The sequence below is a fragment of the Tachyglossus aculeatus genome, chromosome 5, assembly GCF_015852505.1.
Source record: "Tachyglossus aculeatus isolate mTacAcu1 chromosome 5, mTacAcu1.pri, whole genome shotgun sequence".
NCBI lineage: Eukaryota > Metazoa > Chordata > Mammalia > Monotremata > Tachyglossidae > Tachyglossus > Tachyglossus aculeatus.
In genome coordinates, this window is record NC_052070.1 from 98059201 (window position 1) to 98073967 (window position 14767).

Genomic DNA, 14767 nt, shown 5'->3' on the forward strand with positions numbered 1-14767 from the left:
GACTGTGTCCAATCTGATTATCTTGTATCTACTCCAGCATTTTGAACAGTGCCTGACATATAGTTAGCACTTAACAATGCTATTATTATTATTCTAGGGTCTTTGACATTTGGGCAGAGGGAGGCTTATCTTTGGTTACTGCCAAATCAGATGGAGGTCAACCCTAGTGTTTCACTAACCTAGAAATCAGTAGCAGTTAGAAATTTATATTATTATTATCATGATTACCATTTTGGACGTTTAGTTAGTGTTTTCTTTGTGTGAGGCACTGTATTATATGCTGAGGAAGGGTACATAGATAATAATTAAGGCCCAGTAAAAGTTGGATGGTGTGAGTCTAGTGGGAAAGGAGTGAATCACTTCCTTAATCTGTGTACTACCTGGAAATCAGTCAATGGTACTTATTGAGCATTTACTGTGTGCAGAGCATTGTACTAATTGTTTGGGAGAGCACTGTGGAACAGAGCTGGCAGACACTTTCCCTGCCCACAAGAAGCTTCCAGTCTAGAGGGGGAGAGGCAGGGAAAATTCTGAGGGAGAAGACGATGTCGCTATGGGTCAGAGATGACTTGACAGCATAAAGCAAGAATATTAAAGTGAAGTGAAGTTAAATTATTCATTGATATTAATGTCTACCTCCCCCTCTAGGCAGTAAGCTCACTGTGGACAGGGAACGTGTTCACCAATTCCATTGTATTGTGCTCTCCCAAGCGCTTAGTTCAGTGCTCTACACACAGTAAGTGCTCAAAAATTAATACTGTTGATTGATGATGAAGTCGACTGGGGGAAATCCCTGAGGTATGTGCAGCTATTCTTAACCAAGTGGAAAAGCTCTGTCTTATCTTGATGCTGAGGCCATATTTAATACAATTCAGACCTGATTTCTGAGCCCTTTAATCGAACATCCCCTCTCTACCCGCAAATAAAAGAATAATTCATTCATTCTTTCATTTGTATTTGAATGCTTACCGCGTGCAGAGCACTCTCCTATGCTGGTCTTATAATTACAATAATAATGATTATGGTATTTTTTAAGTGTTTACTATGAGCCAAGCACTGTTCTAAGTGCTGGGGTGGAAACAAGGTAAGCAGGTTGTCCCATGTGGGGCTCACAGTCTTAATCCCCATTTTACAGATGAGGTAATTGAGGCACATAGATGTGAAGTAGCTTGCCCAAGGTCACATGGCAGACAAGTGGCAGAGGCGGAATTAGAACCCACCTCCTCTGACTCCAAAGCCCACGCTCTTTCCACTAAGTCATGCTGCTTCTCTCTCCTCTTTTCGGCATTCCCCTTTCATGTATGGCCAGTGTGACCTAGTGGAAAGAATGCGGGTCTGAGAGTTGGAGGGCCAATCAATCAATTGATCGATCAATCAATGGTATTTACTGAGTGCTTCATGTGTACAAAGCACTGTACTAAGCACTTGAGAGAATACAATACACTAAAATTGGTAGGTCCATTCCCTTCCCACAAGTAGTTTACAGGTTCTAATCCCAGCTCTGCCACTTGCCTGCTGTTGAACTTGGGAAACTCACAACTTCCCCATGCCCAAATTTCCTCATCTGTAAAATGAGGAAGAAATAAACAGGCAATAGTAATAATAGTATGTATTAATCACTTACTGTATGCAGAGCACTGAAGTAGGCACTTTTGTACTTCGACTCTGAGCCTCATGTGGGACAGGGACTATGTCCAACCTGATCATCTTGTATCTACCCCAGGGTTTCATGCAGAAAATGGCAGAGTAAACGAATAACAACTATCCCTGTTATTCTTATAATAACCACCTGGTTCCTTTTCAAATAAAATCTCACAGAGGTTAAAAACTCCCGACTTCTTTCTGCCTTGTTCCAAATTATGCATTCTATGCACCCTTAAACCTCCAATCATTCTTTTCTGCAACATACTTGTTTGCAGTGAACATGTAACTCCTTGTGGGCAAAGATTGTGTCCACTGATTCTGTTGTATTGTACTCTCCCAAGCAGTTAGTACAGTGCTCTGCTTTGTAAGCAAATAGTAAGCACTCAATAAGTACCATTACTGATGGACTGATCAATGACCTTTCCCTGCCACGTTCATCCCGAGAGCCCGAGACCCCCTGGTTTGAGATCAGCATTCTTCCCAGTCAAAAGAACTGGATTTAGAGTTTTCTTGGTCCAGGAGAATGAAAACACTCTTGTTCACATTATCTCTCCACAGGCTGCCTTCTCCAATTTCTCACAAATACACACACAATGTCCCCTTATTTCCATTCCTTGAGCAGACACATATCCTGCCTACTGAATACCTCATATACACATTTATGGGGGTGCAAAAACACATATAGATACCATTATTTGCCCAGATTTCTTTGTCTCATATTATCCACGTGCTCACTCCACATTTCCCCATCTCCTCCCAATCCCCACGGACTTGTTTCCTTATCCAAGGCCCAGAAAATCACTTGTAAGTATAATAATAATAACACTTTTTAAGTGCTCACTATGTGCCACTGTACTAATTTCTGGGAGAGATACAAGAGAATCAGGGCTCACGGTCTAAGCAGGAGGGAGAGCAGGTATTGAGAAGCAGCATGGCCTAGTGGAAATAGCATGGGCTTAGGAGTCAGAGGACCTGAATTCTAGTCCCGTCTCTGCCATCCATCTGCTGTGTGACCTTGGGCAAGTCACTGAACCCCTCTGCGCCTCAGTTACCTAATCTATAAAATGGTGATTATTATTCTAATCCCCATGTGGTACATGGACTCTGTCCAACCAAACTGGCTACAGCTTCTGGCACATAGTGAGCACTTAACAAATACCATTAAAAACTAAATCCCATTTTAAAGACGGGGAAAAGAGAGTACAGAGAAATGAAGTGTTGGGAAAGTATGTAAAAGCTATGTCAGCCCTCCTCTCCAGGCAGAGGGAGCAAGTAAAACAGCAGTGCTCAACTCTGAGGTTTTGTACTTTCCCAAGCAATTAGTAAAGCTCTCTGCATGCAGTAAGCGCTCTATAAATACCACTGATTGATTGATTCTCATTCCATTCATTTGTTCAATCATATTTATTGAGTGCTTACTGTATGTAAAGCATGAACTAATGCATTCCCCTGTGTCCCCCAATCCTCCCCCACAAAATGATTCCTAAGATTCCATGCTGTTGAGAAAGGGAGTGCAGCTGTACCATAATAATAATAATAATAATAATAATAATAATAATAATAATAATAACAGTGGTATTTGTTAATTATATGCCAGGCACTGTACTAATTACTGGGATGGGTACAAGCAAATCGGGTAAGATACAGTCCCTGTCCTACATGGGACTCATAGTCTCAATACCCATTTTACAGATGAGGGAACTGAGGCCCAGAGAAGTGAAGCGACCTGCCCAAGCCACACTGCAGACAAGTGGCAGAGCCAGGATCAGAACCCATTACCTTCCAACTCCCAGGCCCATGCTCAATCCATTACACCATGCTGCTTCTCAAACGATTTAATTTAATTTCACAAATGATGCAGTGCCTGGCACTTAGGAAGCACTTAACAAATACCATAGAAAAAATGATCAGCTTCTCCCTTGAGCTATAGCTTGCCTGCCTATGGAAAAATATAAAATCAATACTATTTAAGAAATAATATTATTAGAGTCCTTGGGACTGGGGGAAGAGAGGAGTGGTGAGATGAAGATTGGAAAGTGAGGGGAAAGCACTTAAAGGAGGTACCGTGGGATTCAGTGAAAATCGGATGCCTGTTTCAACATCGTTCAAATGGTCCTGTCACCTTGTGACCCACCCCCCTAGTTCAAGGACCACTGCCCCAGAACTCAGCCCAGTATCCAGAAATCTTCTCCAAGTAAAGACTGACTTGGGGTCTATCCCAGGTAATATTCCAGAGCCATCATCACTCCTCAGCAAACCTTGACTCTGTCATTTTTGCTTTGTGCAATCTGGTGAAAGGAATGGAATGGAATCACTGGGCAAGGCAATCCCATTGTTCTCAGGGCTATCAGGGGTGGCTTGCATGTCAGGCTCATTCATTGAGAGGTTTCAATGGAGCAAAGCCTTGTTTCTTCCTGACTTCTCAGCCATGACTAATCAGGGAGGACCAAACTCACAGTAACCTCTTTCTTTTTTGGCCCCAGAAGCACAAGGGACCAAGTGGGCAGATACTGCATCTGCCTCTACCCCATAAGTCTTCTACCCCTTCTGAACAGAACCAAAGCAGGAGCCTGGAGGTGAGGGTTCAGAACTGAGCCGCCTCTAAGCCAGGTGTTCCAGAAACGGAAAAACTCCAGACAGTGCACAGAGGTGGTCAAAAGTACTGGTTGAATCCCTAGACGCCAAACCAGCTTCCAAGAGCTGTTTTCTCTACTTCCCCTTCAAATGCAGGATTGGTTTTGACAGTGCCAAGAGCAGAGATGTCAGGTTACCTTTTGATGAATTTTGGTTCAGATTTCTGGTTCTTCCAGGGATTTGAGACAATAGGTTACATTACAGAAACCCTGGAGTCAGTCTATTGGAAACCAGCCATTGAAACAGTGTGGAAAGAGCCAGGGTCTGGGAGTCAAGCAGTCCTGGGTTCTAATCCTGGCTCCGTTACTTGCCTGTTGTGTGACTTTGGACAAATCACTTAACTTGTCTGTGCCTTAATTTCCTCATCTATAAAATGAGGAATCAATATCTGTCCTCCCTCCTTCTTAAACCATGAACCCCGTGTGGGACTGGGACAGTCTGACCTGATTATCTTGTATCTATCCCAGTGCTTAGTACAATGCTTGGCACATAATAACTGTTTAATAGATACCACAATTATCATTATTATTACTATTCTGTGGTCCAAGCACTCACCAACCCCAGCAAGTATACTTGATTGATACATTACATCAATCAATCAATCATAGGTATTTATTGAGTGCTTACTATGTACAGAGCACTTGGAAGATTAATAATAATAATAATATTGGCATTTGTTGAGTGCTTGCTATGTTTCAAGCTCTGGTCTGAGCACTGGGGTAGCTACAACCTAATCAGGTTGGACACAGTACATGTCCCATATGGGACTCACGGTCTTAATCTCCATTTTACTGATGAGGTAACTGAGGCACAGAGAAGTTAAATCACTTACTCAAGATCACAGGGCAGACAAGAGGCAGAGTCAGGATCAGAAACCAGGTCCTTCTGATTCCCAGGCCCATACTCTATCCACTAGGCTGTGCTGCTTCCCAAGCATTTAGTAATCTTTAGTAAAAGGTGAAATATTTAGACACTTTGAAGAGATTACAATATGATAGAATTAAGCAGACACATTCCCTACCCATAACAAGCATATGCGCAACATGTTTATTACATAGAGATTTAATATATAATACATTAATGTAATATATTTTATATATATATATAATATAGGTGTCCTTCATATTGGAAGAAGTTCACTTATGAGGACAAAAAGGACAATGAGGGACCCGCAGTCTCCATTACATTGTGCAAACAAAAAGCTTGAATGCTGTGCTACGTCTGGAGTTGTTTTCTCTTTTTCCTCCTTGCCTCTCATTTTTTCCAAAGCTTCTCCTCAAGAAGAGCCACTCCTTTCTTGATAATTTTCCCACATGTGCTACACACTAAGTATCCATACACATAGGCACTAACGTACACCACGTAGATCATATAAGAGCTCCCTTATGGAGACGGATATGCACAAACGCCTAGTCGTCCACCCCGATCTTGAATACATCTTTCCCCATATCCACACTCCTGATCATCACCAGCCTCACCAGGGCATCCTGCCCACTCCTTTTCATTTTTCCCTTTCCAACTATTATCTTTGCACCTCCCCGAATTTAAAATGAAAAATTTCTGAGAGGGAGCCTGCCAAGAGAGGCTGAATCCAGCAGGGACAGCATGCTGCAAAGATTCCGAGCCCAAGTTGCATTCCAGGGAAAAAGAACTGCTCTCCCAGTCCATCTCTGCCTTAAAAAACACCCTTGCTGCTAGGCTCTGGTGCCCCAAACCTCCTTAAGATTGCAACTCTCGGCTTGCCTTCAAAATCCCTTTCCTTCAGCTTCTCCAACCCCGTGCCCAACATGTTATGTTTGCTAGGAAAACAAAAAAATCGTTGCAAACACCCTTTCTCCGAGTGGCTAAAAGCCCCCAAATGAGGGACGGGAAACATACTGATAAATAATAGGAATCACAGACACCATCTGCTCCCTCTGTTTCCAACGTGCCCTTGTTCGTTCTCCAGGCAGATGGGAAGAAATGACTTTCCCTTACCTCTGATGGGACATTCTTTTCGGCCGGGCTGTCCTCCAGTGCCTCGGTCCAGTCCTGGAAGAGGGATGCACCGCTCAGGGAAACCCGGCTGCCCGGCTGATGCATCTTCCCCAGGCAGTGTATGCTCTCAAGGCTCCAGGGGAGATCCCTGTGGAGGCGAGAGGGGACCGTCTGCCTGTCATATACCTGCAGCGCAGCCCCCACCACGAGCAGATGAGACTGACGGGGAAAGCACAGCATCAAGCAGAGATGGGGACTGGGAGAGAGTCCGCAGTATGAGCAGAGGGAATAGCAGTGCGCGTGTAATTGAATCAAGGTAATAGAATAAGCGGGGCTCTGCCTGGGCATGGAGGCTGTCGGCACACCAACCCTCTTATTTATAACCATCCCCCTGCAGGAAGGCAGTCATGGTTTTCATTGCCCCGGTCCGAGGGGAGATCCAGGTTATGCTGTGGCTACTTGGTTCAGGATGAAGCCTGTTTACCTGAAACTAGTGGAAAGAGCACAGGCCAGGGAGTCAGAAGGACCTGGATAAGAACCCTGGCTCCTCCACTTGTCCGCTGTGTGACCTTGGGCAAGTCACTTCACTTCTCTGGCCCTCAGTTACCTCATCTGTAAAATGGGGATTAAGACGATGAGCCCGATGTGGGACAGAGACTGTATCCAATATGATTAGCTTATATTTACCCCAGTGCTTAGTACTGTGCCTGGCACATAGTAAGCGCTTAACAAATACCATAAAAAGATCTGTCGATTTATCAGTGATATTTCTTGAGCCCCCACTGATTAAGAGGTGCTGGACTCCACATCCTTCTTCTGGCCTGGAATCCCCTCCTCCTCATATCCAACAGACCACCACTCTCCCCACCTTCAAAGCCTTATTAAAATCCCATCTCCTCCAAAAGACTTTCCCTGACTAAACCCTCATCTCCCCTAACCATCCTCCATTCCCTATGCACTAGGATCCGTACCCCTGAAGCATTTGATATTCACCCCATCATCAGCCCTATAGCAGTTATGTGCACATCCTTACCCTGTGCCTTTTCCTCTTACTGTAATTTACTGTAATGTCTTCCTCCTGCCACACACTGTAAGCTCCTTGTAGGCAGGAATCATTTTTACCAACTCTATTGTATTGCATTTTCTCAAGCACTTAGCACAGCATGCGCCATGATGTCTTTTGAATAAGAAGCTTTTGTTTGGGTTATGAATGTGCCTGAGCATCCTAACCCATCTACCAATCCATTTTAGAAGGGGTTGAATTACAACCCAACATGGCGCTGCTTTCCCTATGATTGACATCTGCTAGTCACATGATGCAGCCTGATGCCAGCCGAGTACCTACCTCCCATCTGCGTCCCAAGCTAGGTCCGCTAACCAGCTAGGTGAGAAACTCTTTCATCTTCACCTTGCTGGAGTGACCACTCTGCCCCATGGAGGGGCAGTGGCCCCGGGGACTAGGGGAGATAACCGGAAATGCTCTGGGCGGGCACGATCCCTCCCGAGGAGTCAGGACAGAGCTGCTATGGGCTGTTCCCACATCCCGGCCCAGGAGAGGAAACCGTGTGGGCAAACATTCCCAGAGGACCACCTACTTCCCACATGTACGGCCCCTCCAGGAATGAGGAGCTGGGGGCATGCAGCTGGCCTGGGCTCCTCCCTCCATAACCAATAAGCCTTCTTCCTAAGCTTCACGGAAAGTCCCTCCTTGTGACTCTCCCTGCTTTCAAAGCCTTATTGAAGGCACATCTCCAAGACGCCTTCCCCGACTGAGCCCTCCTTTCCTCTTCTCCCACTCCCTTCTGTGTCACCCTGATTTGCTCCCTTTATTCATTCCCCCTCCCTGCCCCACAGCATTTACATAGATCAATCAATCAATCAATCATATTTATTGAGCGCTTACTCTGTGCAGAGCACTGTACTAAGTGCTTGGGAAGTACAAGTTGGCAACATACAGAGACAGTCCCTACCCAACAGTGGGCTCACAGTCTAGAAGGGGGAGACAGAGAACAAAACCAAATATATTAACAAAATAAAATAAATAGAATAGATATGTACAAGTAAAATAAATAAATACAGTAATAAATATGTACAAACATATATACATATATACAGGTGCTGTGGAGAAGGGAAGGAGGTAAGATGGTGGGGATGGAGAGGGGGACGAGGGGGAGAGGAAGGAGGGGGCTCAGTATGGGAAGGCCTCCTGGAGGAGGTGAGCTCTCAGTAGGGCCTTGAAGGGAGGAAGAGAGCTAGCTTGATGGATGTGGCGAGGGAGGGCATTCCAGGCCAGGGGGATGACGTGGGCTGGGGGTCAATGGCTGGACAGGCGAGAACGAGGCACGGTGAGGAGATTAGCGGCAGAGGAGTGGAGGGTGCGGGCTGGGCTGTAGAAGGAGAGAAGGGAGGTAAGGTACGTGGGGACGAGGTGATGGAGAGCCTTGAAGCTCAGGGTGAGGAGTTTCTGCCTGATGCGCAGATTGATTGGTAGCCACTGGAGACTTTTGAGGGGAATAACATGCCCAGAGCGTTTCTGGACAAAGACAATCCGGGCAGCGGCATGAACTATGGATTGAAGTGGGAAGAGAGGATGGGAGATCAAAGAGGAGGCTGATGCAGTAGTCCAGACGGGATAGGATGAGAGCTTGAACGAGCAGGGTAGCGGTTTGGATGAAGAGGAAAGGACGGATCTTGGCAATGTTGCGGAGCTGAGACCGGCAGGTTTTGTTGACGGCTTGGATGTGAGGGGTGAATGAGAGAGCGGAGTCGAGGATGACACCAAGGTTGCGGGCTTGTGAGACGGGAAGATACTTAAGCACTTACCATTAAATATCCCCCTCTAGACCATAAACACATTGTGGGCAGGGAATGTGTCTGTCTATTGTTTCATTGTACTCTTCCAAGCACCTCTCAGGGTCGCACATGGAGGGTTTCCAGTACTCTACCAGTCTCGACTATGAGAGGGAGAGTCAAGCAGAGGCCTACCCATTCCACTCCATTCCTAGCTCAGGCAGTGGCTAGCGAGTGGAAGGCCATCTGCTACAAGTTAAAACTCAGCTGTGCTGGGCAGCAGCGACATGGGACAGAGTTGAGGGTGGAGACTCGGGTTTTCTGCGCCGAAGGAGGCAATGGTAAACTGCTTCCATATTTTTACCAAGAAAACTCAATGGATACACTACCAGAACGATTGCAAATGGAGGTGGGGCGTTCTGGGAGAGATGTGTCCATGGTGTTGAGGTTGGACACGACTCGAAAGCATAAAACAACAACAACTCTCCCAAGTGCTTAGTACAGTGCTCTACACACAGGAAGAGCTCAATAAATACGATTGACTCTTCCCCGGTGCCGCCCTCTGCTCAGAAGTTCTGGCGACCTTGTAATTGAAACTATGAAGATGATCAATCAGGATTTGCTATGAATGTCTCATTTACCGGAGCACCATGAATGATTTTGTCTGGTTAAAGTGTCACAGTGGAAAATGCGCCAATCCATCAGAAGCCGGAAACTCCTAATGGGCAGGGAACGTGTCTACAAACTCAATTGGATTGTATACTCCCAAGCACTTAGTACAGTGCTCTGCATGCAATAAACCCTCAGTAAATACCATTGATTTACTGATAGGACTCAGCCTTTGGGAGAGTACAACAACAACAAGACTCACGCTACCTGCTCTCAAGTAGTTTCCAATCTAAGGGGGAAGGCAGGAAAATTTTTTCACAAAGAGTAGAAACAGAATAAGGCTACAAAGGTAATTATTACAAATATATCAGGATGAAATAGCTGAGTAAATAACTGAATATATTAGTAGAAAGAGCTAGTGTGACCTCCCCCTCCAGACTGTAAACTCACTGTAGGTAAGGAATGTGTCCGTTACATTGTTATATTGTACTTTCCCAAGTGCTTAGTACAGTGCTTTGCACGCAGTAAGTGCTCAATAAATAAGATTGACTTACCAACCTAGTGGAAAGAGCAGGGGTCAGGGAGTAAGAAAACCTGAGTTCTAATCCTGGTTCCACCACATGCCTGCTGTGCAACCTTGGGCAAGTCACCTAACCTCTCTGTCCGTTTCCTCATTTGTAAAATGGGGATTCAGTAACTGTTCTCCTTCCTACTTAGACTCTAGACTGTAAGCTCATTGAACGCAGGGAACATGTCTACCAACTCTGTTATGTTGTACTCTCCCAAGTTCTTAGTACAGTGCTGTGCACAAGTAAGTGCTCAATAAATACCACTGACTGATTAGTTGATAAGACTGTGAGCCCCATCTGGGGCAAGGACTGTGTCTGACCTGAATATCTTGTACCTAGTCCAGTGTTTAGTACAGTCCTTGACACATAGTGCTCAAGAAATAACGCAATTCAGTAAAGTCTGAGAATATATATGTGTATATATATCTCCCCAGAATTTATTAAATATATATTCATTCATTCATTCAATCAATCATATTTATTGAGCACTTACTGTGCGCAGAGCACTGTACTAAGCACTTGGGAAGCACAAGTTGGCAACATATAGAGATGGTCCCTACTCAACAGTGGGCTTACAGTCTAGAAGAGAGAGAGAGAAAGAGAGAGAGAGAGAGAGAAAGAGAGAGAGAGAGAGAGAGAGAGAGAAACAGAGAAGGAGGGAGAGAGAGACTCTAAGAATGGCCATTGGGTTGACCAAATTGGAGAATTGTGATTTAATTGAAGAAGGCTTCCTTTAATTTGGTTTCTTCGATGGCTAGTACTAGCCCGCTTGCTCTCACTCAGACCCTTGGTCCATAAGCTCAGGATCCTGTTTCATAACTGACAACAGTTCCCCTGGAAAACCTGTGTGGTAGCTTCTCTCATAGTTAGGGATGGGCCATCTGACATCCTTAGCTTTCTCCTTCTCAACCCTAACTTTTGCTTTAGCAACTCCATAAACCTTTTCCCTGGGGTCTCTTCATTTTGGATGTGACTCTGCATCACAGACATCTGCAGGTCTGGGTCCAGGCAGAACTCTTACTACAGCTCAGCTGGGGTTAGACAGAACCCCAATGTAGCTTACCTTGGGGTGACGCTGCATCACAGACATCTGCAGGTCTGGGTCCAGGCAGAACTCTTACTACAGCTCACCCTGGGGGCAGACAGAACCCCAATACAGCTCAGCCTGGCAGCTGACAGACCTTCTACTACAATCAATCAATCAATCGTATTTATTGAGCGCTTACTATGTGCAGAGCACTGTACTAAGCGCTTGGGAAGTACAAATTGGCAACACATAGAGACAGTCCCTACCCAACAGTGGGCTCACAGTCTAAAAGGGGGAGACAGAGAACAGAACCAAACATACCAACAAAATAAAATAAATAGGATAGAAATGTACAAGTAAAATAAATAAATAAATAAATAAATAGAGTAATAAATATAATAAATAGAGTAATAAATATATATAGATATAATAAATATATATAGTATATATAAATATATATAATATATAATTTATATATATAATTTATATATATTATATATATAAATATATAAATAAATAATATATATAAATTATATATAATATATAATATAAATATATATAGAGTAATAAATAAATATATAACAAATAAATAATAATAATAATAAAAAAAAAATACTACAGGAGAAGGAGCAACATGCCCAAGGAGGAGCAATGTGATGTGGTAGAAAGCACCTGAGAGCCTGTCACTGGGAGTCAATCTTTATTGCTATATTGTAATGATAATAATAATAATGGTATTTGTTAAGCACTTACTATGAGCCAAGCATTGTTCTAAGCGCTGAGGTAGATATAAGGTAATCAGGTTGTCCCATGTGGGGCTCACAGTCTTAATCCCCATTTTACAGATAAGATAACTGAGGCCCAGAGAAATGAAGTGACTTGCCCAAAGTCACACAGCAGACAAGTGGCGGAGCTGGGATTAGGACCGATGACCTCTGACTCCTAAACCTGTGCTCTTTCCACTAAGCCACGCTGCTTTCAAAACAGTACAGTGCTCAGAACACAGTAAGCTCTCAATAAATACCATTTAATGAATGAGTGAATCAGAGGGCCTACCTTCTAATTCCAGTTCTGCCACATACCTGCTGTGCAACCTTGGGCACCTCACTTCACATCTCTGGAGCTCAGTTTCCTCATCTGCAAAATGGGTATTCAATGCCTGTTCTCCGTCTTAGCTTACGAGCCCCATGTGGGACCTGATTCTCTTCTATCTACCCCAGAGCTTAGTATAGTGCCTGGAATATAGCCAGTGCTTGATGAATATTATTATTACTATCATCATTACAGTTTAGCCCTTTGGGCAGGCAGAACCCCATCCTGGGTGCAGACAGAACCCCAATAGAGCCCCCAATTCTGTTCACTCCTATTCCTCGTCCCTCTCCCCCAACCCTCACACTGGTAGGGTGGGAGTTAGTAGCCAATATAGGTTTGCATCTCCATCCCCCTGTCTTCCTTCTCAAGGCAGAATGTACACACAGCTCAACAGTTCATGTTTTAAATAACTGGGTAAACTTTTTTTTGTCCCCAAACCCTAACATGGCTAGCCAGACAGGTCTTTATATTTCAAGACTGTCCCATTGCAAATGGGATATGTGGTCACCTAAACTCTCCAGACACCCCTTTCTGCACCCTCAGAAACAGACAAGGGCTCTCTTACACACACAGGCACTTGCTCTCACACTAGAGACATGCACAGAGACACACAGGAAGACACACACATAAACTCACACTCTCACAGACACACAAACACACGTACAGCTCCCTCCCATGCAGACATCCATACCCCCTCCATGCCCCTCCCAGCCCCGCAGCACTTATGTACATGTATGTAATTTTATTTATTCATATTAATATCTGTCTCCCCCTCTAGACTGTGAGCTCATTGTGGGCAGGAATGTGTCTGTTGTTATACTGTAATCTCCCAAGTGTTTAGTACAGTGTTCTGCACACAGTAAGCACTCAATAAAAATGATTAACTTACGGACAGAGAGCTGAGATCAAGGTACAGTGAATAGGTTGGCATTAGAAGAATGAAGTATGTAGGCTGGGTTATAGTAGAAAGCTCAGCCCCCTCTCCAAAATTGCTTCCCCCTCTCTGAAATTTTTTTTAGTGTCTGTCTCCCCCATTAGACTGTAAGCTCCTTAAGGGAAGCACTCATGTCTACTAATTCGATTGAACTCTACCAAGTCCTTAATACAGTGGTCTGCCAAGAGTAAGTGATCAATAAATACTATTGATTGATTGATTCTAACAAATTAACTGGAGCAACATGTGACTTGTTCAAGAATATCTGCAAACTGAACACAGTGACCCCTGAGGCTCAGATCTGCTTAAACCTAGCCATCTCCAGCTCTCCCACAGGCTCAAACCCCTCCTCTTTGATGGCCAGAGCATATCAGGGCTAGGGATTCTAATAATAGTGATGATGTTGATAATAATAATCATAACGATATTTGTTGAGCACCTACCTGTGCCAAGCACTTTACTAAGTGCTAGGGTAGATACAAAATCATCAAGGTCCACATAGATTCACAGTCTAAACAGGAGGAAGAACAGGTATTGCAGATGAAGGAATTGAGGCATAGAGAAGTTAAGCGACTTGCCCAAGCCATGTAGTTGCAGCAGCTACATGGCAGAGCCAGATTAGAACCCAAGTCCTCTGACTTCTAGCCCCATGATCTTTCCACTAGACCATGCTTTTTATTTATTTGTGGTATTTAAATGCCTGCTAGGTGCCAGGCACTGTACTAAGTGCTGGGGTAGATACAAGCTAATCAGGTTGAACACAGTCCATGTCCCATGTGGAGCTCACAGCCTTAATCCCCATTTTACCAATGAGGTAGCAGGCCTGGAGACTTTAAATGGCTTGCTCAAAGTCACACAACAGACAGTCCTGGAGCGGAGATTAGAATTCAGGTCCTTCTGAGTTCCAGACCCATGCTCTATCCACTAGGCCATGCTACATCTCTGGCTTCACTCTACCCATATGCTAAGAACAGCTTAATAGATATCACGATTATTATTACTAATTTCCTCAGGAGCCAAGGAGGGAAAGAGAGGGGGAAACAAAAGGAGAGCTGTACCATAAAAGCCTTAACACTGACAGTGAAGATCTGTGAGAAAGCATACCACATCATAGTGGGTCCATTATTATCCTATCTAGCCAGATGGGCTAATCACCATATTATGTTCAGGTTATGATTCAGACATTTTTTCACCAGATGAGTCAAGAGACTAGAATTATTTAATCTAAGCTGCGTCTTTCACAGGCATCCATTGAGAAGATTCTACCATTTCTCTGGCTCCTCGGTGTCAAAAACCACCCAATGTCACAGGGCTCCTTCCCAACACTAACACACTCGAGTTTGTGAAAACAGTTTGCCTTTCTGTTTCTGCTTTCAAATTGTATGAAGCAGCAGCATCCTTCAGGACCACTTGAGGGGAGAAGAGGAAGAAATGGAGACAGCAAGAGAAAAAGTCTGAACTGTGAATAACATGAATCAAGGTTTGTTGAGG

General features: G+C 44.3%; 1 protein-coding gene across 1 annotated transcript in view; it reads right to left on the minus strand.

Annotated features, from left to right (window-relative positions):
* The window catches only part of SV2B (synaptic vesicle glycoprotein 2B), a 155226-nt gene extending 148707 nt beyond the window's left edge, over window positions 1-6519 (minus strand). The window contains exon 1 of the mRNA XM_038747123.1: window positions 6256-6519. The gene's annotated coding sequence lies outside the window, so the exon portion shown is untranslated. The remainder of the gene's footprint in view (window positions 1-6255) is intronic.
* Between the last annotated feature and the right edge of the window lie 8248 nt (window positions 6520-14767).